This window comes from Palaemon carinicauda, chromosome 39, assembly GCF_036898095.1.
Source record: "Palaemon carinicauda isolate YSFRI2023 chromosome 39, ASM3689809v2, whole genome shotgun sequence".
NCBI lineage: Eukaryota > Metazoa > Arthropoda > Malacostraca > Decapoda > Palaemonidae > Palaemon > Palaemon carinicauda.
Genome location: NC_090763.1, coordinates 59,723,711 through 59,747,974, shown reverse-complemented (window position 1 = coordinate 59,747,974; position 24,264 = coordinate 59,723,711). Strand labels below are relative to the sequence as shown.

The 24,264-nt window shown below is 33.1% G+C and overlaps 1 protein-coding gene across 6 annotated transcripts in view; it reads right to left on the bottom strand.

Annotated features, from left to right (window-relative positions):
• LOC137631213 (EGFR adapter protein-like) overlaps positions 1-24,264 on the bottom strand; it is a 1,066,467-nt gene that overhangs the window by 546,469 nt on the left and 495,734 nt on the right. The window lies entirely within an intron of this gene.

The window sequence follows — 24,264 nt, the reverse complement described above, 5'->3', positions numbered from 1 at the left end:
CCCATGTTCATTTCTTTTCTTACATGTTGTTTGAATATCCTCTACTTTTCTCTCGTACACATATTGCTCTTTTTCTGCCTCTTATTGTTATTTCCATCATTATTTTTTTCATTGGTCCTTGAGTTCTAAATAGCTTTGTTCTAAGGCTTTAGTAAGGCTCCTAGTTTCTTGATGCATACGTTAAAACTGGTAGAATTATCTGATTATATACTTTTCTTAGAAAAGTGGCATTTTACTTTCCATAATTTAATTTTCTTTACTAAAAGCCCTCCATCCCATACTTATCCCGTCTTTTAATTTCAGTCTCATGTCCTTAGGAATCACTCACTGTCTATCCCAAGTAAGTAAATTCATATTCATTAGCAATCTTTACCCTAGAGGTTCGTACATAAAGCTTATTTGTCATCTCTCTCCAATTTCATTGATCATTACCTCAGTTTTGTCCATTTTCAGTCCTACATTTCTGCTTTCTCTATTCAATTGTTCCATCATCTTTTGCCATTCGTCCCACGATTAACTAAATAAAACTATCTTATGTGTAAACCTTACGTTCTTAAGGTATTTCCCATTTATGTTAATCCCTTTATTTAAACAGAGACCACACCTCTCCTAAGTTATTCACAGCGTGCCTAGAAGACGTTTCTAGGAATTTAGATCGGAAAAATATAAGAATTAACATCAATGGGGAATATATATGTGTGCATATATATATATATATATATATATATATATATATATATATATATATATATATATATATATATATACATATGTATATATACATGTATATATATACACATGTATATATACATATGTATATATATACATATATATATATATATATATATATATATATATATATATATATATCTGCATCTATATATATATATATATATATATATATATATATATATATATATATATATATATATATATATATATATATATATATCTGCATCTATATGTATATATATATATATATATATATATATATATATATATATATATATATATGTGTGTGTGTGTGTGTGTGTGTGTGTGTGTCCGTGTGTATGGTATGTGTGTTTATTTGTATATACACATTGAAAGTAATAAAACTGAAATTCACAAAACACCAGTTCTTTTAGTCAGACATAAGACTAAACCATGTGCAAAATTTGCCATAGGAAAAATTAAAAGCAAGAAAATGAATATTCCACAAAATCATAACTGCGTTGAATTATTCGATTATTTCTGGCAATTCAATAAAATCTGCGAGACCAACTGTGCACAAGTCTGCCAGTTTCTCATTGCAACAACAACTGATGTATAGAGAAATATTAACAATGTCGATTGGAAGACGAACACGGGTAATAGAAGAAACAATTGCATGCAACGTATCTTGTAGTGCAATAAACATCCCCTTACCGTAATCGGTATTCATAAGTCTCGAGTGGAAAGCGAAGGGGGAATCTCCCTTCTCCGTATGAGAGAGAGAGAGAGAGAGAGAGAGAGAGAGAGAGAGAGAGAGAGAGAGAGAGAGAGAGAGAGATACGAGCTAATAATAATCTTGGTAATTGCAAGAGCTCAGACCCTAACATCAGATCGCCTCGACATCATCTTCACACGTTGAGAGCAGACTCGTAATAATACCGTTACCATACAAACGACCCGCTGCTCGAACGAAGCGGGAATAGAAGGATATACAGCTTGCAGCGTCCGAGTAGCCATCGCAATAAAAGCAGCAGCGGCGGAAAGAAGACCCATAAATTCAGGAGAGCTGTTCCAAGTTTCGGTAAATCGTCGGGCGAGAGATGAATAAGTAGTCGGTCGACGAAAGGGTTTCAAATTGGCCAAGGTGCCAGAGGCGGGAATATTGGATGGGGGGAGGGGGGGGGGTGTCTTCTTTACAAGATAAATAGAGGGGAAATAGTTTTAACCAATTCGTTCGATTGGATGGAAAAAAGTTGCGTGTGTCGGAAAGCCAAGCCTTAGCAATTCATTTTAAGTGAGGGAAAAACTAAATTCCTTTATGAGTGGGACGAACCAAATGCGTGTGGAAAACCTGCAGTTTAAAGCATTTCTTCTATTTGATGAAGAAAAAAGAGTGGGGAACTTTATCCTTATTTTTAGCATCTATATTAATTGAATGAATAATATATAATAGAGGCAAGTCTTTACAATCCTTTTTATTCCGGGTATATGATATATTTTCTTATAAAATATTCTAATTCAAAGGTTATACCGCCTATTTTCCTGATCATAAAACAGGGATTTATTATCAAATAAAGACAATTGTAAAGACGACTCTAATCCAATGCCTTTAGGTACAGATCACCTTGTTTTATCTCTATTCAAAGTATATCGACATCATCCTAAGTAGATTTAATTTACAAATAAATACTATGGTTTATGATGATCAGCACACTCAATTCCTTTTCAAATAAAAACAATATTATAAGTTTCAACTATATACGATAGATGTATCAAAATAGACATACTGTAAAAAGGATTCCACAAGATATTCATTTCTTAAATATCAATAAACCTTTTATATAATGTTACCATAGTCCGTTCGACACAAGACCAGCCCGACGAAATGTCAGAGCATTATCATAATATAAGTAAATATTAAAATAAGATAATAATAAAATATTCCAGTTTCATTCCTTCTCGAGGAAAGACATTACTTATTTATAATCCAATCTCGAAATAACAAGAAAATTCTGTTATAAATATCCCTGCTTAATAAAGAATTCCAATATAATGCGTTTTATTCGTAACATATGCATCCCATATGACCATAAAACCTCGCATGTCTGTGTGTATACACAAGACCAACACGACCATATATACTACACACACACACACACACTCACAAACAAACAAACATACACACACAACACACACACACACATATATATATATATATATATATATATATATATATATATATATATATATATATACATATATAACATACATATATATATATATATATATATATATATATATATATATATATATATATATATATATATATATATATATATATCCTCCTACACGTACTGAGTCGAAGGGCCTCCGTTAGGTTTCACCAGTCGTTTCTATCTTGAGATTTTAATTCAATACTTCTCCTTACATCTTCTCCTACTTAACGCTTCATAGTCCTCAGCCATGTAGGCCTGGATCTTCCCACTCTGTGGAGCCTAACTAAATGCTTGGTGGACTAATCTCTCTTGGGGAGTGTGAGGGAGCATGACCAAACCATCTGCATCTACCCCTTACCATGTTTTCGTCCACATATAGAAGTCGAGTAATCTCTCTTTTAGTTTCATTTCTAATCCTGTCCAGTCATTTCATCCACAATATTATTCTGAGGGCTTTGTTCTCAAATCTACAAAATCTATGGGCTATTCTTTCATTGTCATACCACGACTCATGTTCATACAGTAAGACCGATCTCACTAAACTGATATATATAATATATATATATATATATATATATATATATATATATATATATATATATATATATATATACTATATATATATAACACACATACATACATATATATATATTTTATATATATATACATATATATATATATATATATATATATATATATATATATATTTATTCTATCTATTTATATATATATATATATATATATATTATATATTTATATATATATATATATATATATATTTATATCTATCTATATTTATATATATATAAATATATATATATATATATATATATATATATATATATACTGTATATATATATATATATATATATATATATATATATATATATATATATATATATATATATATATATATATATATTTGTGTGTATGTTCGTCTTTGTGTGTTACAGAAATATATTTGCACACATAACCCTGGCGGCATAAACCGGTTCCCAACGTAGGCGGCGAGGCAGAGTTTAGCAAACTATGGATCAATTGGCCTCGGAGGCTTAACTTTTGGAGTCATTAATATGTTACGCTCTAATGAAATTACATTAATTGCCTCTGAAGTCTGGATTTGGTTTTCGGAGGTCGACCGCTCAGCACTTTTTATCTTCTTGTCTTTTTCACGGAATTGCTGCCCCTGCTGACTTTAATGGTAACAATGCATAGTTGGATTGGTTGATAACGGGGATTATTACAATTTTGGTTATAAGAGAAAAAAATCATTAAAATTAGATTAATGTATTTTGCGTCAAAGGATTTAACTGTTTTTGTACATCCATACGCACATGCAAATAAAGAAAATATATTCCATTCCAATGAATGTTTTAAACTCAACCTTAGAAAATGGGGGGGGGGGGGATATGAGATGTTATCAACTCTGAGACAATGTGCGTGCAATGACTAATAAGAAACAGCGAAGATATTTTATATATATGCATATATATATATATATATATATATATATATATATATATATATATATATATATATATATATAAATATATATATATATATATATATATATATATATATATATATATATATATATATATATATATATAGGCAGGCACACATACACATATTTAAAGATATAAATAAATATAGATAGACCTATGGATGAACTAATTTTTCCCCTAAAGAACGAATGGAGGGCATTACATCATCAATTTTATTTCTATCTTCTATTATTTTTGGTATAAGATTGGGAAACTATATCCACTCTTCCTCATCAGTTACAGCGACTCAATTCTAACTCAGTCCCCACCATGTACAGTTGGATCATCAGTGAAGCCAGTCTATTAACCGCAAGATAGCATATTTACTGTAGCCTACACATAAATTCATACACATTCAAGATACCACGCGAGTGTGTGTGAGTGTATGTGTATGTTCAAGTAGTTCTTAATTCAAACTCATTTGCACATTTCATCATTTATGGACTGAGGATTATGCAAAACAAGAAATAATTACTTAAGGTGTTTATAATTTCTCTCTCTCTCTCTCTCTCTCTCTCTTCTCTCTCTCTCTCTCTCTCTCTCTCTCTCTCTCTCTCCTCTCTCTCCTCATTTAAACCATGAGTATTCTCAACGAAAACGTTTCTATCTGATGGTTCGACGAGCTATCCCTCATCAAACAGGTGTGTCACCATTCAAAAGACTCTCTCTCTCTCTCTCTCTCTCTCTCCTCTCTCTCTCTCTCTCTCTCTCTCTCTCTCTCTCTCTCTCTCTTAATCCACATGGAAACCACGAGTATTTTCACGGCAAACGTTTTTATCCGATGGCCAATACACAGTTAACTGGTCGCAGCACCTGTCCCTTCTCAGACGAACGTTTTCTGCTTCTACACGCTGCAACATAAGAGGATCAAGGACCTCGTACATAAAGAGATTAATTTTTTTGAATACATATACAACGATACGTTTCCGCGGGTGACAATGGTGCAGATTTGCTTGGTTTAAGCTCTCGGAAACGTGAATAGAAAAATATGAATTGAAGATTTTATGTAAATAAAATTTGACTTATTCTCTAATTAATGGGGTTTTGTGATAACATATATTTATAAAATTTGGAGAGTATTTAAATAATTTATAAATTTCACTGGTAGTATGCCATAAAGGGTGGAAATGTATATCCACACACACACACACACACACACACACACACACACACACACACACATATATATATATATATATATATATATATATATATATATATATATATATATATATATATATATATATATATATATTGTTTTTAGCTATAATTAGACATGTATAGTTTCTCTACAGTATATACCTTGCAAATGTCATGGTAATTTTTCGTAAACACAGTAATTTAAGGCACTTTTGGGGTGAAAACTGCCGATTCAGCTAAAGTTCAAAAGGCAAATTTTTCTTTGATTAATATATAAAATATAGATTTAAATGGTAATAAATTCAAAATATAGATGGTAATAATATTCAATTGCCGAAAATTGTTAAACATTGCGGAGGAAAACATCAAAGAATGGATTTTGTTCTGATAATTACAAAATTAAAACAAACCTACTTTGTTGCTTATTTAGAACATGAAATATAATCTATCGCCTTACAAGTTTTCTTAAAATAAATCTACAGATTAAAAGGGAAGTGTTTCAATCTCATATAAACTTATAATACTTAAAAACTGAATGAGATATCTCTAATTGTATTAAACTTGAAAACCAACGCAGTATTTTCTTACTAAAGTTAATATCGTCTAGCATAATAATAATTAATGATTGTAAAAGTTAATATAAAATAAAAATTAACTTGCAGTGAATGTATGCCTGCGGATCGAGTCTTAAATCCAGTCTACCAGTTTCATCAATGGCTTCTCTCAAACGTCACATGTTAAGACTTCCATCATCTGTCAACTTAATTTTATTTTGGTTAGGCTAGGTTAGGTTGTTACATTTCAACCTAGAAAATCACACTATTAAATGAAAAAAAAAAATCTAGAGTTTTGTGTTACTTGCGGCGGTGGTTAAAATCTGTCTTAAAATTCATGTTTTTGTCAATTTTTAGGTGTAAATATTTCTTGTTAGAAGGTATTACTTGAACCAAATATTTCAAGTTGTAAAGATCAGTCGGTTAATCCACCGTAAGAGTTTCTTAATAGGAACCTTTAGCCTAAATCCTGGACCAGACTACATCGTCCCCAACTCCGTCTAACAATATTACGTCATTCATAATATTGATTTCAATCGCTCGATTCTCATAAAGAGAACTATCGATACCACAGTCAACTTCGTTCATCCCTTCGGCAAATAGTAAAGGCTTCATAATATCTACATCACATAAGACTTAATGAAGAAGGAGATTCTCAAGCTAAAATCAACGAAGCGTAAGTTCTTTGAAGAACTAATGATACCAAATCATTTAGAAATTCTTAAATATACAGAAAGAAAATTTATAGGGCAAAAGAAATACGTTTGAATTGTACCAAGAAGACTTGGCAGCCTTCGCGAAAATAAGAACTAGCCAAACCTTCCCCAAGACGGAGCGCCAGAAACCGCCAAATTAAGGTACCTGTTACCTACGCCGTTCGCATGTAATTAATATTTGCATTTGACGCTTTGTAAATAAGACACAGTTGGGGTTGAAAGAAATGAGGAGGAGAGCGATGAAAGACGGGGAAGGGGAAGGAGGGAAGGAGAGTAGCCGTGAAGTGATATAAGAGGGGAAGAGAAGGACCAAGTGAAGTGAGAACGAGGGGTGATAAAGCGGAACACAGAGGGGAAGGGTAAATAAGGCAAATAAGAAAAGGGTCCTCAAAAGAACGAAGACCAAAAAAATAATGCTGCTGTAAGGTATCATGATGGACAGGAGAAGGACCCACAAATAACTCGGTTATTTAAGATTTTTCTTTGCTAAAGAAAACTCCGGAAGATAATGTTATATAAGAAAACTCTGAAAGGTAGAGGTAATCATGCATCAATAGACGTTCTCTTTCTAAGTGAACCATTTATTATTCTTGAATGTACGTATGTATGTATGCTTTATTTATGTACAGTAATTATACAGTATATATATATATATATTTTATATATATTATACATATAGATATATACATATCGATATATACATGTATATATATAGCATATATACTACATACATACTGTATGTATATATATATATATTATATATATATTATATATATTATATATATATATATATATATGAAAAAGAGCTTAGAATCTATGGTTACACACACATATATATGTATACAGTATATGTGTGTGTTTGTGTGCGTGTAACCATTGAATCTATACTCTTTTCCTTATGAAAAACTTGATTTGAAAATAGAACATCATAACCTCGGGAGGAAGGCCTCACATATACAAAAATTGTAAAGAATCCTAGAAAACCATGCGCCAATCATTATATTTCATATAGAAACTAACAAGCAATAAAAACAGCAATATATTTCCAATAAGAATCCAATAGCTACACTTGTTTATTTACTCTGCAATCATCGTGAGTACCCAACTCGAGTCAAAGTATCTGATCACCCCCCCCCCCAAAAAAAAAAAAAACATTCCATCATTTGCTCCCTATAAGATGCAGGTCTGCCATTATTTAAGACGTGATTAAATATGTATGATATCTTTCATCAATATGTCAGCTGTCTATTAGCTTTCTACATTGGAATACTTTAAGGCTTTTGTGCAGCCTGAGTATCTGTACTTTGAAAATTAATACACAAATAAAAATGCATAATAAAAATATATAAAAATAGAAAATTCCTTTCAACATACCCCCCCCCCCATCTAAAGAGTTTCAGTTTTTGTAGCTTAACGATTGAACTACAGTTTTAAAGTAGCATATACATATGCTAATAAAATTTTCAAAATTAATTTCTCCTGACGGGATTAATCAAAAATTAAATAAAACATTAAACATCCAATTCATCCACGGACGCAGTGGCCTAAATACCAAAACTTGAAGTTATTCACATAAAACTTCACTAAGCCTCACGGAAACGTCCTCAACACATTTAAAAGTTTACAAGTTGCTATTTTATTATATAATGAATTCTTTAAAAAAATTCCGGAAACTGTAAGCACTGCGTCTCCCCCCCCCCTCCCCCCCCGTTACGCGGAAAATCATTGCCACATATCATTTTCAAAACCCCCAGAAACTCTGTATTTGGAAGTTCTCATAAGCATTGTCTCCAAAGCTCTAAGGAAATTTGATCTATGCCATCTCTCTCTATACGCCTCTCCAAGTCTCACAAGTCAGCTTCAAATATCTGCACAAATCAGCTACACATCTTTCAAAGTCTTTTAAACCAGGGTACCCTTAAACACGCGTAAATTTTCATTTCATTTACTCATATTTATCATGTACATTTCCCTAATATATATAAATCTCCTTAATTACACCCACACACTTCCATGAATTATTAGTGTATATATATATATATATATATAGAGAGAGAGAGAGAGAGAGAGAGAGAGAGAGAGAGAGAGAGAGAGAGAGAGAGAGAGAGAGAGAGAGAGAGAGAGGAGACTAGACAACAATCCCACTTTATAACGGATCGTTTTAGAAAATTAACAACCCTGTGAAGACACTGTAATAATCATTCTTCAACTACTGAATCATATATATATATATATATATATATATATATATATATATATATATATATATATATATATATATATATATATATATATATACATACACACACACACACACACACACACACAACACATATATATATATATATATATATATATATATATATATATATATAGATATATATATATATATATACACACACACCTATATAAGTGCACATTTATATGTATCTAATTATATGCTTATACATACATGTATGTGTATATATAGATCTATCTAAAGCTGCATAGCTACATGAGAACCACACACAAATAAAAAATATATATATATATATATATATATATATATATATATATATATATATATATATATATATATATATATATATATATATATATATATACACACACATTAAAACGTTAGAAATTCCCAAAAGAAAATTACGAAACTAAATTGTTATAAACAATTTCTAACTGCAAGAGACATTCTGACGTCACAGTCTAACGACGCCAATCTCTGGAGCTTTACCGTGCTGCTCTTTGGTCTTGTGCGAGCTAACGACGAAAACAACCGGACAAAGGCCCTGGTCAACAGATCAAATGAAAGCCTAATTGAAATGGCAGTGAAATGATACAAAATAAAAAGAAAAACATTGAGAATCTAAATTCATTTTCCTATTCAATAAGAGTTGGCTTGTATTTATAATAATAATAATAATAATAATAATAATAATAATAATAATAATAATAATAATAATAATAATAATAATAATAATAAATAAATAAATATAATTTCAATAATTTTAATAATAATAATGAATTTTAATCATTTCAATAATATTAATAAATTCAATAATTTCATTAAAATAAAGAACTACGGTTTGATAATGCTAATTAACCATTTTGAATTCACATCAGATAATATCCATTATTTGGCTTGGCAGTTAGGTAGTGGGAAGTATATGGATATTTTAGAATTGAATATCAACATAGAATATACTAACTAATGTATATTGCTTTATATCCTTTCCAAGAAATCATAAATAAATTCCCTATGAGCTACAGCTCTGGTCGGATATATCACATACGGAGATCAATAGTACAATTTATGACAGTAGATGACAATCTCCGATATAGCAAAACTATGTTATCTTAATAATAGTGTACTCGAGCCGTAAAAACGACGTCTAAATATTTATATAGACATGTGCTCACACAAGACAGATTCAACCCCCCCCCCCTTCACCGTTTCTAACTACAACACGCTGGTTCAACAATTTGTAGGTGTGATGTCCGAATGTACAGTCACCCAAATAAGTTGGTGGATGTCTGGGTGTTTGAGAGAGATTTCCATTTCAGCCTTTACTGGACGACAGGTGTCTGGGAGCGCGAAACCGATCAAATATTCAACTATTAGTAATTGAGTATTTGACCGGTTTCGCGTTCCCAGATACATGTCGTCCAGAAAGGGCTAAAATTGAAATCTCTCTTAAACACCTGGACATCCACCAACTTATATGAGTGACTGTACCTCTCGGTGTAACCCCTCTCCTCTGGGTATGACTACTCCCTCCCCACCTGAGCGTGACAGAAAAGTCAAATCTTGCTCTTTATCACATAGAGGAGATGAAAATTTTAGCATGGTAAGCATTTTCTCCTTTGGTCAAAAGTTTAAAAAAAAGTGATCCGAAATTTTCTATTTCATGACTATTTCTTGGAGTTATTTTAAGAATAGATTTAACGCATGACTCTGGTAGGCAAGATAATTTTATAACATCCGACAACTAAATCAACCAGAAATGAAATTCTGTACGTGACTTTCAAAATACAATGTTCAGGTGACCGATCAAAAATTGTGGCAGATTTATTTCTGCGAAATTCATGAAAAATAAATACAGTACCAAATTTAAAGCTGCAGTAGCGTAAAAATAGTTTTCAAAAATATCTACCTCAAAACAAAAAGATTATTGTATTACCAACAGCTACAGTCGAATTCGTGATCCTTAAATCTTGTAATAACTCGTATCGGATAGGAATTAATTTTCAATCGCTGTAAATAACCCATTTCATACTTAAACAATAAAAACAAAAATGAATTGTAAAAATAAATACTTTGATGACATCAATTTTCTAATGAAGCATGATAACTAAGTAATCCTAGCGTGCTGAACATATTTGCATATGCATCCCAATTCATACGTTAACATTAAGAACTTAGGCTAATCGACATCCAAAAATAATGTCAGTTTAAAACTTATGATTGTTTTGGTTGCTTAAAATCTCATTACCATGCCTTAGGGCTCGCTATCTACCTGGAATTTTAACTCTGAAACTTTATCAGATGTTTTTTTTTATCTTATTTTTCCTTGAGTATTCACTATACAGTATCATAGCCTCCATGATGATGTGTCTTCAAGTATTTTCTAAGAATGAAAAAACATCCCCATGCGAGTTTATCTTTAAAGTTATTTCCCATAAAAAACAATTTTCAGCATTCAGTAAAAATCTAATGGAAATTTATCTAATTTTAATCGATGCAATGCCGAATTTAACAATTTCGCAATTTCTTAAGATTCTGATCAAGCATGCCTTAGCTCTTAATTTTCAAAATCTGATAAAAAATATGATTTAAAAGGATGAAATAAAATGTTAAAAATGTAGGTTGAGGAGAAATCCCGTTGCGTTAGGAAACCATGATTCAGATACAGCAAATTTACTCACAAAGGAAAACAAACCCACTTAATTATGAGTGTTGCTGCTATGCACTGGAGTCGCAAACATTCTGGCGGTGGTAGCCTAATCGCTAAGGTCCTTGCCTGGAGATCGCCAGACTCAGGTTCGAGTCCCACTTAAGCTCGTTAGTTCCTTTGGTCGCATCAACCTCACCACCCTTGTGAGCTAAGGATGAGGGGAACCTACATCACCACCCTTGTGAACTAAGGATGGGAGGAACCTACAAGTCTATCTGCATAGTCATCAGAAGCCACTGCCTGGCCCTCCTTGGTCCTAGCTTGGGTGCTGATCATATGTATATATGGTCAGTGTCCCTTGCCTCTGCCATTCATGAGCGGCCTTTAAACCTTGAAACAAGCCTGGGTGGCTAATGTAAACCCGTCATATTCGTAATGAATTAGAATAAAATAGAATCATATAATTGCAACTGTCTTTCACCACAACACATGTCTAAGAAAGAGCTAAAGTGACCAGCAGTTACTATGAGCTGTCAAGCGACAAGCTTTAGGTCTGACCACCTTCGGCAAGAAAAATAAAGACAGCTAAAAGGTCACTATTACCTTCATCACTGTATTTGGATCACTCTCAATTGTCTCTTTTCTTTCCAAGGGACGTTCCATCGCTTTTCACTAGAGAGCTTCCCACAAAGTAATTATGCTGCATCCTTACCTTAATATGAATCGAAAGCAGATGCAGTACAAAAAAAAAAAAAAAAAAAAAAAAAAAAAAAAAAAAAAAAAAAAAAAAAAAAAAAACTCATTTTGTAACACATCTTAAGCTTTGTAAACGGATACAGCTTATCCTCAAGTGAGAGAAGCTAATCTTTTTCTACTATAGAGTTTACCTCTAGATCAGGGGTTTCCAACCTGGGGTACACGTACCCCCAGTGGTACATTTTTACTTTTTACCTTTTTAGGGGGTACATTGCATCTGAGAGAATAGACAGTATTGAACAATAAATGAGGTAATCTGCATCGATATTGAATAACAACTATATCAGTATCAATTTCCTTGTTTCTCTTTTTCATTCTCAATTTTAGGGGTACACGGGCATTTATAAAATGCCCAAGGGGTACAGATGGACAAAAAGGTTGGGAACCTGCTCTAGCTTATTCTAATGGGAATGCATGAAGCTAGATATCTGGTATAACAACAAGATAGTCAGCCACCTACCCTACGAAAGATTCGTCCGATAATATACTACAAGCAGTCGCTACAGCTTCCCAATCCCATCAAATCCTTCAGGGGAACCATTAATACATAATCAGATTCATACTGACTCTACGTCCGTCACAAAAGTAAGGTGGACATACATGGCAATGACGTTTACCGAATAAATACATTTCTTTTTAATTAGGCATAAGTTATATCGTTTCTATGATATTATGCATCTGCTTGCTTCCAGACAAAAATAAATGGGGGGACCCTTCACATATTACTTACATTTATGTGACCACATTCAGAATAAATACGCAGCGAAGTATGTACAGTATTATCCCATTTATAAAAATACATGTGCAAACCTATACAAAACTTCATGCACACAAGTGCCACAATAAGAAGCTCTTACAAAATGTTCTCTCTCTCTCTCTCTCTCTCTCTCTCTCTCTCTCTCTCTCTCTCTCTCTCTCTCTCTCTCTCTCTCTCTCTCTCTCTCTCTCTCCAATGTATGGGCTTCATCCGATGAAATTAATTAGTTTCCTAAAGTTGCTTTGTGTGTAGCACCTACACAGGCTTTGTCGAAAATCAAATGAAACAATACCAAGAAGTATGAAAGACTCGAAGCCAATTTCTGAAATAATATAATTTCTTTACTATCACCAAAAATTTGCTAATATACATTCCTGTGATAGGCAAATCAATTGAACATTCCTATATACAAATTATACATACTTATTTACACCATAATTCAAAGTAAATATGGTTTAAGTGAGCATATTTCTTCAAGAAAATAAATTACCGTAGAATTTGTTAATATCGTCATCAATGCATAGAACAATAATAAATCATGATTTCATAATTTTGGCAACTGATATCAATACTTTCGTCATTAGAAGTCCCAATCAGTAGAGATCATTATTAAGAGTCCCAATATGTAGAGATCATTATTAAAAGTCTCAATCAGTAGAGATCATTATTAAAGTCCCAATCAGTAGAGATCATTATTAAAAGTCCTAATAAGTAGAGATCGTTTTTAAAACTCGCAATCAGTAGAGATCATTATTAAAAGTCCCAGTATGTAGAGATCGTTATTAAAAGTCCCAATCAGTAGGGATCATTATTAAGAGTCCCAATATGTAGAGATCGTTATTAAAAGTCCCAATCAGTAGAGATCCTTATTAAGAGTCCCAATATGTAGAGGTCACTATTAAAAGTCCCAATCAGTAGAGATCGTTATTAAAAGTCCCAATCAGTAGAGATCATTATTAAAAGTCCCAATATGTAGAGGTCATTATCAAGAGTCCCAATATGTAGAGATCGTTATTAAAAGTCCCAATCAATAGAGATCATTTTTAAAAGTCCCAATAAGTAGAGGTCGTTATTAAAAGTCCCAATCAGTAGAGATCATTATTAAGAGTCCCAATATGTAGAGATCGTTATTAAAAGTCCCAGGTCATTATTCAATAAGTAGAGATCTTTCTGATACGAAGAATAATTGAAAAAAAAAATTCATTGTTAATTTATACGTATAAGCCAATAAATATTCCTGTTAAAATCACATCCATAGTTTAAAATCCTTCATACTTCAGCAAAATGCAAAATTTTCCCTAGAGTTGTTTGAGCATTTAAATATGCATACGACTAAATGCCTTCATATTTTCGCTAAAGGTAATTTCGCAGCTTACAATCTTTATTCAATTATTTTTTTATCATTATGAAAAAGTAGGGAAATATTGAGATTGTTTTCGCTCTCAAATATATTTATTAACTAAGAAAACAAAGCAAGCCACCTTGAAAAACAAAGTTTTCCCAAAGAAACATTTCCAGTTCAACTTGTAAATTTGGTCATAATAGGAAATACAAAATAAGCAAACGCAAAGTTAAGTATATATTGAGCCCATTTTTGCTCTCAAGTAGATTAATTTAATGAGAAAACATGCACGCCACTTGAAAAAAAAAAAAATAATCAAACACCGCCTGTTCAACTTGTACATCTGGTCACTTAACGAATACAAAATAATTATTTACTCATAAAAGCATTTAGACAAAGACCCCATTAAAATACCTGTATGCGTGACTAGGGAAGAGAGCTAATGAGGGAGGGGGCAAGAACAGGAAGAAAAATGAAGACGGCATACGAAAACGATGGAATGGCATGATATTCAATAGAGGAATGAAGGCAAGGAAAATCTTCCCAGAAGGTGTTGGCTAAAAATTCCTGAGGATGTTCAGCCACGTAGGCAATGAGATCACTAGACCGCACTGAACAGATGTCCGAGAGAGAGAGAGAGAGAGAGAGAGAGAGAGAGAGAGAGAGAGAGAGAGAGAGAGAGATTGATTAATTCACAATTCCCTTGGACTTCACTGCTGAGCTTAACTTCTACCGACTAAGAAAAAAACCGTTTTAATAAAGAAATCAAATAATTACTGTCCAATGATAAATTACTATAATGAATTAAGTGTGTTATACATGATTACAAGTAATAAAATTACAAATATCGACTAAATTCAGTACAGATAGCGGTGTTAAAATCATACAAGCATTCCATTAAAAACAAATTGATAATTCGTGCTACCTAGTTTTAAGAGCTGTAAGCCGGTCTAAAGCTGATGATTTAAAGTCAGCGACAATTCGAGTGCCTGCAGAGCACAAAACATATTTCCACCGTAAAAGCCTATTACTTGAAACATACAGCAATATTTTCCCATAAATACATCCTAGTCGCTCAAAATATTTTTGGGTATTTGTTTACAAGACCAGGCTCTCCATTCACTCCCAAATTATGCAGCCCTGCAGCTCTTCTCTCATTGTACAGTAATTAGGTTCCTTAAATGCTGGGAAAGCAAAAATGGCATCACGAACTTCTGTTAGGTTGACAATGTTGACTATGCCAGTTCCTGTTCGATTAGGGAGAAAACAGTTTTTTTTTTTTTTTTTAAATAACCCCTCCACCCTTGCTCAATCATCCAATCTTGCCATTTTTTGCTTTCCCAGCATTCAAAGAACCTAATTACTGTACAAGAAGAGGAGAGCTGCAGGACTATATAGTTTGAGAGTAAATGGAGAGAGTAGTCTTGTAAACAAACACCTATTTTTGCTTACATTCCACCATTATACGAAAATATCCGAAGCAATCGACCTTGCCAACACAAATTCCAATGTGGGATGTCCACATGTAAAGTGGCCACTTACTCTCTAACAAATAGTCTAAAGCAAGTTTATCCGTAGAACTAGCCCTAAAACAAATAACGATGAAAAAGCTATATCCGAAGAGCTAAAGTTATTTACCCGGAATACTACCATGAGATATCTAAAACTATAACATATAATATATCTTTTAACAATTATACCCAAGAAAGTATATGTGCTAAAATTTCAAACGAATAACGTCGTAGTCATTCTGAAAGAGAGGCATCCAATCTTCTTCCACCAAAATTCGAGCCTAGAACTTCAAAAGTTCAAACTCGCAGCAAATGTTTTTATGTTGAACAGGCTTACATAAGTCCTTTTATAGTGTATATATCATATATCTGTTTTAATTGTGTTAATATTTTTAAAATATTCTATTTCAATTTTTTATTACTTTTTGTATTGTTTATTTATTTCCTTATTTCCTTTCCTCACTGGGCTTTTTTCCCTGTTGGAGCCCTTGGGCTTATAGCCTCTTGCTTTTCCAACTAGGGTTGTAGCTTAGCTAGTAGTAATAATAATAATAATAATAATAATAATAATAATAATAATAATAATAATAATAATAATAATGTAAATGAGACAGCAGAGTTATCTTTATGAAAATCCAACAATGTTAACTGTCTATTTCAAATATTCATTATCTATTTCCACGGAAATATCACAACCAAGAAATCTATACCAGAGGAGCAGAAAGTATTCCCCGCACGTGCAGTACGTTTTTAACAAATCTATATCTAAAGAGCTCAGCCAATTATATATAATAAATGGGATGGCACTAGAATGGACGGAGCACATTGATTTATATTACTTTTATTGATTATAATTAAGTTATAATCAATATCATACACGTCTCTCTCTCTCTCTCTCTCTCTCTCTCTCTCTCTCTCTCTCTCTCTCTCTCTCTCTCTCTCTCTCTCTCCATCAAAGTAATTACTTAAGAAATAACGATTTACATGTTTTATTCGTATAGCATGGTCATGCGATTTTTTCTGTAGTTTTTTTTTTTTATTCTCGCTAAAAAAAAAAAAAACTTACACACCAATTGATACACGAAAAACAACGTCGTCACAGCCATACTATGGCCCCATAAAAATAACCACGCGTCCAACAATGCACCATAATTTATCAAATTTGAAGTTGGCTAAAAAACAGAACGATCGCTGCCGTAAATGCTGATCCCGAGAACACCCGTAAGAGGAAAATTGGATGAAAACAATCTTCAACCACTCAAAGGATTAAAACGATCTTCCTCTGTCGGGGCAATCCACAGAAGCAAAAACATCAGATATGCCGTCGGGCACCGTCCAACTCTCGGAAAAGGGTAATTTCTAGTGTCCAACCGCTTTGAAAATGAACAAAAAGAAAACGGGGCTTCCGGCCGTGCTCGGCTGCCAGGGTACGCTCATCTAAAACCCAACCCTTTGATGCCCAAACCATCTGAAATGTCTGGGTATTTTTCTTAAGCGACAGAGTCGGGAGCAGATGCTTTTTGTCATCGGCATATCAGCCTCAGGGGTAGAGGTCCGACCTCAGAAGTCTTAATTAAGACCCGATCTCTGCTAATTAATTGGATTTTTTTTAGTATTTTCCCCTCCAGAGTTTGTCCCTGAAGGACGGGAAGCAAACTACGTTTGATGATAATCAATGCGCATTCGGGATTTAATTAACACCCTAATTGAATTACATCAAAAGACTGCGGATTTAATATATATTGCATATCCCGCAAACAGACGCGAGTAATCAATGTCGCTCCCTAATGACACCTTTTGTTTCAACGCATAAAAAGGCCAATGACCATTCAAATTAAACAATGGAAGCAAATAACAGATTTCGCCCCCGCAGAGCAAACACCCCCGAGACCAGACACGTCACTTAGCAACACCGACCCTTCGTACGCATGCGCAGTGCAAAAAGGCCCATTTTGACGGAAACAAAAGCGCCTGTCAATTCAACGATAAGAAACGCGTTATACAAGTATGGTAGCGCCAGTGAATTACACAAGTCTTTCATTCTGTTCCGCATCTGTCTACGATGTGCATTCACGAATGGTTATCTTATCGCGCAGTTTCCGAATGACTGGATTATAACATTCAGAAGGGGTGTTGAATGCAGAAACGCAAGCACAATTCCATTTTTCTAGTTTATGCTGTTTTTATGCTTTTACTTAATTTGCGCACACTTTCTATTTCCGTAATATTATTCTCTTTTTACTCTTGCATACTTAGTGTTTCCTATGAACATTCTAATTCTATAGAATAATTACTGTATCTTTCTAGTAGTTTCTGAATAATTGGATAGTTCCACAAGAGTAAACAACTAATACTTGTACTATTAATACCATAATAACAATAATAATAATAATAATAATAATAATAATAATAATAATAATAATAATGATAATAAATTACCTTATTGGAGCCCATGGGCTTGCACCATCTTATTTTTCTAATTAGGGTTGTAGCTTACCCAATAATAATAATAATAATAATAATAATAATAATAATAATAATAATAATAATAATAATAATAATAATACGACTGCTTTGTAACTTTCATCCATCTTTACAAGTGTCCATAAAGAACATCTTTCGTATTAATCATTTAACGCTCACTACTGCATTTTGGTAACTGTGCAGGACAATAACAAGAGGGCCACGGGTGATAAGCCTCGCCCGAGTCATTTAACTCAAAGACCTACAGCTAGAGGTGCGTTCCTTACGTGCATCGCCTAATTCTCTTTGTGGGTCCTGGATTTACCTAGCTCTCGTTGTAGTCCCTAACTCATTCGAATCACCTAGATCCTACTTGAATATAGTCCTTACTTGAATCACCTAGATCCCACTTGATTATAGTCATTACTTGAATCATCTAGATCCCACTTGAATATAGTACTTACTTGAATCATCTAGATCCCACTTGAATGCAGTCCTTACTTGAATCATCTAGATCCCACTTGAATATAGTCCTTACTTGAATCACCTAGATCCTACTTGAATATAGTCCTTACTTGAATCACCTAGATCCTACTTGAATATAGTCCTTACTTGAGTCATCTAGATACCACTTGAATATAGTCCTTACTTGAATCACGTAGATACCACTTGAATATAGTCCTTACTTGAATCACGTAGATACCACTTGAATATAGTCCTTACTTGAATCACCTAGATCCCACTTGAATGTAGTCTTTACTTGAATCACCTAGATCCCACTTGAATGTAGTCTTTACTTGAATCACCTAGATCCCACTTGAATATAGTCCTTACTTGAATCACCTAAACCCCACTTGAATGCAGTCCTTACTTGAATCACCTAGATCCCACTTGAATGTAGTCCTTACTTGAATCACCTAGATCCCACTTGAATGTAGTCCTTACTTGAATCACCTAGATCCCACTTGAATGTAGTCCTTACTTGAATCACCTAGATCCCACTTGAATGTAGTCCTTACTTGAATCACCTAGATCCCACTTGAATGTAGTCCTTACTTGAATCACCTAAACCCCACTTGAATGCAGTCCTTACTTGAATCACCTAGATCCCACTTGCATATAGTCCTTACTTGAATCACCTAGATCCCACTTGAATGTAGTCCTTACTTGAATCACCTAGATCCCACTTGAATGTAGTCCTTACTTGAATCACCTAGATCCCACTTGAATGTAGTCCTTACTTGAATCACCTAAACCCCACTTGAATGCAGTCCTTACTTGAATCACCTAGATCCCACTTGAATATAGTCCTTACTTGAATCACCTAGTTTTCACCTGGATCCCCAAGTTCTCAATCAAGGCAACCAACTTTACCTTATAAATTGCAATGACTCTCAACCTCTATATGGATCATCGTCCAAACATCATGGCCAGGATTCGAACATCCCCGGTAAATAATCAAGAAACTTTTTTTCTAAACTAGTTTGAAAGTTTAGTGTCTTGAATTTCTTGAAGATTTTACCTTATTTAATTGAAATCTAAGTCTTGAAAAATTATCGCAATTGATACCCTGCTCAAACCTCCGCTGGCAATACATAAACAACTTTGTACACACTAAACAAATAAAACTTTCATTGAGAATATAGTCCTTTGCCGGATCTATTATTACAACACTGGATATCTTTTACACCCCTACCCTATCCTTGGAGTGTAATGATTTGGAAAACTTGAATGATTACTTCTACATAATAATTTTGATCATTTTAGACTACGTGTTCTTGAAAAGGAAATATCTTCTTAAAACATATTTTTGAGTAAATCTCTGAACTCCTACTGTGCAGGTGATCCCCGTGGGCAAAGACTTGGACAAATTTGAATATGCAAGGCTTTTCTTAAGTTTTGTCAATCTTCACTCAGTTACTATTAGAGATAATGGTGTTTTTAACGATGCTAATAATTTTCCAGTTTCCTAATAACCTTCCGTGCAAGGTGGCAGGGTCTTTCCATTGAACAAATTTGAACAAATTTTACCCGAGGAGGATACGTGATGAACAATAAAAAATACCCTTGAAATAGCGGTTGGCGACGAGCAAAAAAACAATTGTAATCGCTGTTCGATAAAAAATGAGATGTAGTATAAAAAAGATTCATTATTCCCAATAAAAGGTGAAAGGATATGGTGAAAATATAAATATAAAGCATATATGTAGTCGGAAAAAAAAAGAATGCACATTTAAGACAAAATTTATTTGAAATATCTTTGATGAAGCACAATTCTAACTAGAGGGGCACTCAGTAGAGCGCAGACTTCCGACGCGGCAGCTTATTCCTTGACCTTGACCTTAATATATTTCAATTGCCTTCGATTTTCCTACTCTCATATAAGCACAAAGTTTGAAGTCTCTGTGACAGCGATGTCCAAAGTTATGGCTGATTACATGACTTGGACATTTTGCTTGACAGTGACCTTGACCTTCCAAAATTTTATCATTCAACTTTTTACATTACAGTTAATCCCTGCATGTTTCATTACTCTACGATTAAAATTGTGGCCAGAAAGCTGTTCACAAACAAATACACGCAAACAAACACAAACTGGGGCGAAAACATAACCTCCTTCCAACTTCGTTGCCAGAGTTAAAAAATCTATATCAAAATAAGACAAGAAATAGTATTCAAATAAGTAACCTGGATTATTTGTGTTGGTCTTGTAGTAGGTTCAGCTACCGTTGGCCCTTGCTCTCAATGGCCGTTTGTTAGTGAATATATCATACACCGTTAAAAATTTGCATTAAAAAAACGTTAAATATCTGGCAACATTTATTCCAGGATTCTCAGCGTTTTAAAAACGGTTACATTGACGTAAAGGAGTGATATTAGGGTCACCAACCAGTAAAATATAACAAAGTATGGTAAAATTACGTCCACATGTATTTTACTGAAATATGGCTGAAAACATTATATTTTTACGGAGAATTTCTCATTAAAATTACCTGTTTTTTGAACAGTGTATGAAAGTCAATAATATGCCGAGATGGCCGATAATATATAATCAAATTAATCATGAGCTATTTTGAAGGGACTTTTTTACAGATATGTTAAATATAATGAAAGATGGAAATCCAACGAAGAATTCTTACAAAGGTTCATGCAATGTGAAAATTGATAGCCACCTTGATTCATGCAATATTAAAATTGATGACTAACCTGATTCGTGCCATGTTAAAATTGATGGCTAACCTGATTCATGTAATGTTAAAATTGATGACTAACCTGAGTCATACAATATTAAAATTTATACCTAACCTGATTCATGCAAAGTTAAGATTGATAGCTCACCTTATTCATGTAATGTTAAAACTGATAGCTAACCTGATTCATGTCATGTTAAAATTGATAACTAACCTGAATCATGCAATGTTAAAATGGATAAATAACTTGATTCATGCAATGTTAAAATTAATAGCTGATTTAATTCATGCAATTTTAAAATTGATGGCTAACTTTATTCATGCAATGTTAAGTAACCTGATTCATGCAATGTTAAAATTGATAGCTACCCTGGTTCATGTAATGTTGAAATTGAGCTACCCTGATTCATGCAATGTTAAATTGATAGCTAACCTTATTCACGGAATGTTATAATTGATAGGTGGTAACCTGATTCATGCAATGTTAAAATTGCTAGCTAACCTGAATCATGCAATGTTAAAATTAACAGCTACCCTGATTCATGTAATGTTAAAATTGAGCTACCCTGATTTATGAAAAGTTAAATTGATAGCTAACCTGACTCATGGAATGTTAAAATTGATACCTAACCTGATTCATGCAATATCAATATTGGTAGCTAATCTGATTCATGCAATGTTAAAATTGATACCTAACCTGATTTATGCAACGTCAATATTGATAGCTAACCTGATTCATGGAATGTTAAAATTGAGACCTAACCTGATTCATGCAATGTCAATATTGGTAGCTAACCTGATTCATGGAATGTTAAAATAGAGACCTAACCTGATTCATGCAATGTCAATATTGGTAGCTAACCTGATTCATGGCATGTTAAAACTCATACCTAGCCTTATACATGCAATGTTGATATTTGTAGCTACCTGATTCATGGAATGTTAAAATTGATACCTAACCTAATTCATGCAACGTTAATATTGACAGCTAACCTGGTATAAATAATGCTAAAACTGAATAACTAAAATCGCGGAACGTTCAATGAAATGACCCGTTGGAAATTGAAACATTCACAAAACTTTAAATGTCGGATGATATAATTTTATGAAGAAACTCTTCCCATAAGAAGTTGTTTCATTCGGTTACATTATAATCTGTACAGTAGTACTGAAACTTTGACTTCAAATTGAATCTCTGATATATCAATATTATTAACGTTCTTAACATTACCATCATTATTATCAGTATCATTATCATAATATTTTTCATAGTTGGCATTGCTATCATCCTAATTATTATCATCATAACCATCATCACTATTATTAACAACGTGAAGATAATATTTTTAAACAAGAAAATGTGTTAGCAAAGTGATGCTTTAATAAAATCTTCACAATACTGAAAGCACAAGATTGGTCAAATATTAACAACCATTGACAGGCAAACTCCATGCACAAGCATAATTTATGTACGGGCCAATATGTTCATATTTCCATCGCAATATTAACGCTCTGAGGGAGAGCAGCCATTTTATGACTGACCATATTAACATTTAACATTAAAACTAAACCACAAACATACACACACACACGAATAAAATATCTTCTAAGTTCATCAGTCTTTGCTTCATAGGTCTGTCTGTCTGTCTGTCAGTCAAAAAATGCCATCATCTTCACGTGTGTGTGTCTCTCTCTCTCTCTCTCTCTCTCTCTCTCTCTCTCTCTCTCTCTCTCTCTCTCTCTCTCTCTCTCTCTCTCTCTCTCTCTCTATATATATATATATATATATATATATATATATATATATATATATAAATCCTGATGTCTGTCTTTCTCCGTCTGTATAAAAAATTCGATTTTGATGTCCGTCAAAAATGTCATCCTGATGTCTTATCTGTCTGTCTGCCCTAAAATAAAAATCCCATCCTGATATTAGCAGATTTTTTTTCCTTTGCGGACCAAATTTATCATCCGTCAATTTCTCGCCATTAATATTCAGCTTGGCATCCATTAGCAACATCCTGTAGCCGCTTACGTTAAAATCTCTTTCCATCAATTTTTTCCTTCTTTCTTTATAAAAAAAAAAAAAAAATGCGTAGTTTACAGAATGGGCGAGGGATTGTTAGGAAAGGGAGGTATGAAGGAGAGCAGGGTTGCGTTAGGATGCCTCGTAAAAATCTGTTTAATCTGCATAATATATCTCTTAAGAATCTTTAAAAAAATTGACAATTTATCCTAATTATTTTGCGTATGTGTGAGAAAATAATACAAGTATTTTATTAATTTTCTTTTCGCATTGTTCACTAACATCAAATATAACTCAAATCTCTCTCTCTCTCTCTCTCTCTCTCTCTCTCACATCATTGTAATGATCAGACAATATAACGATTCATGTCTCTCTCTCTCTCTCTCTCTCTCTCTCTCTCTCTCTCACTGACGACATTGTAATCATCATACAATATAACGAGTCATCTCTCTCTCTCTCTCTCTCT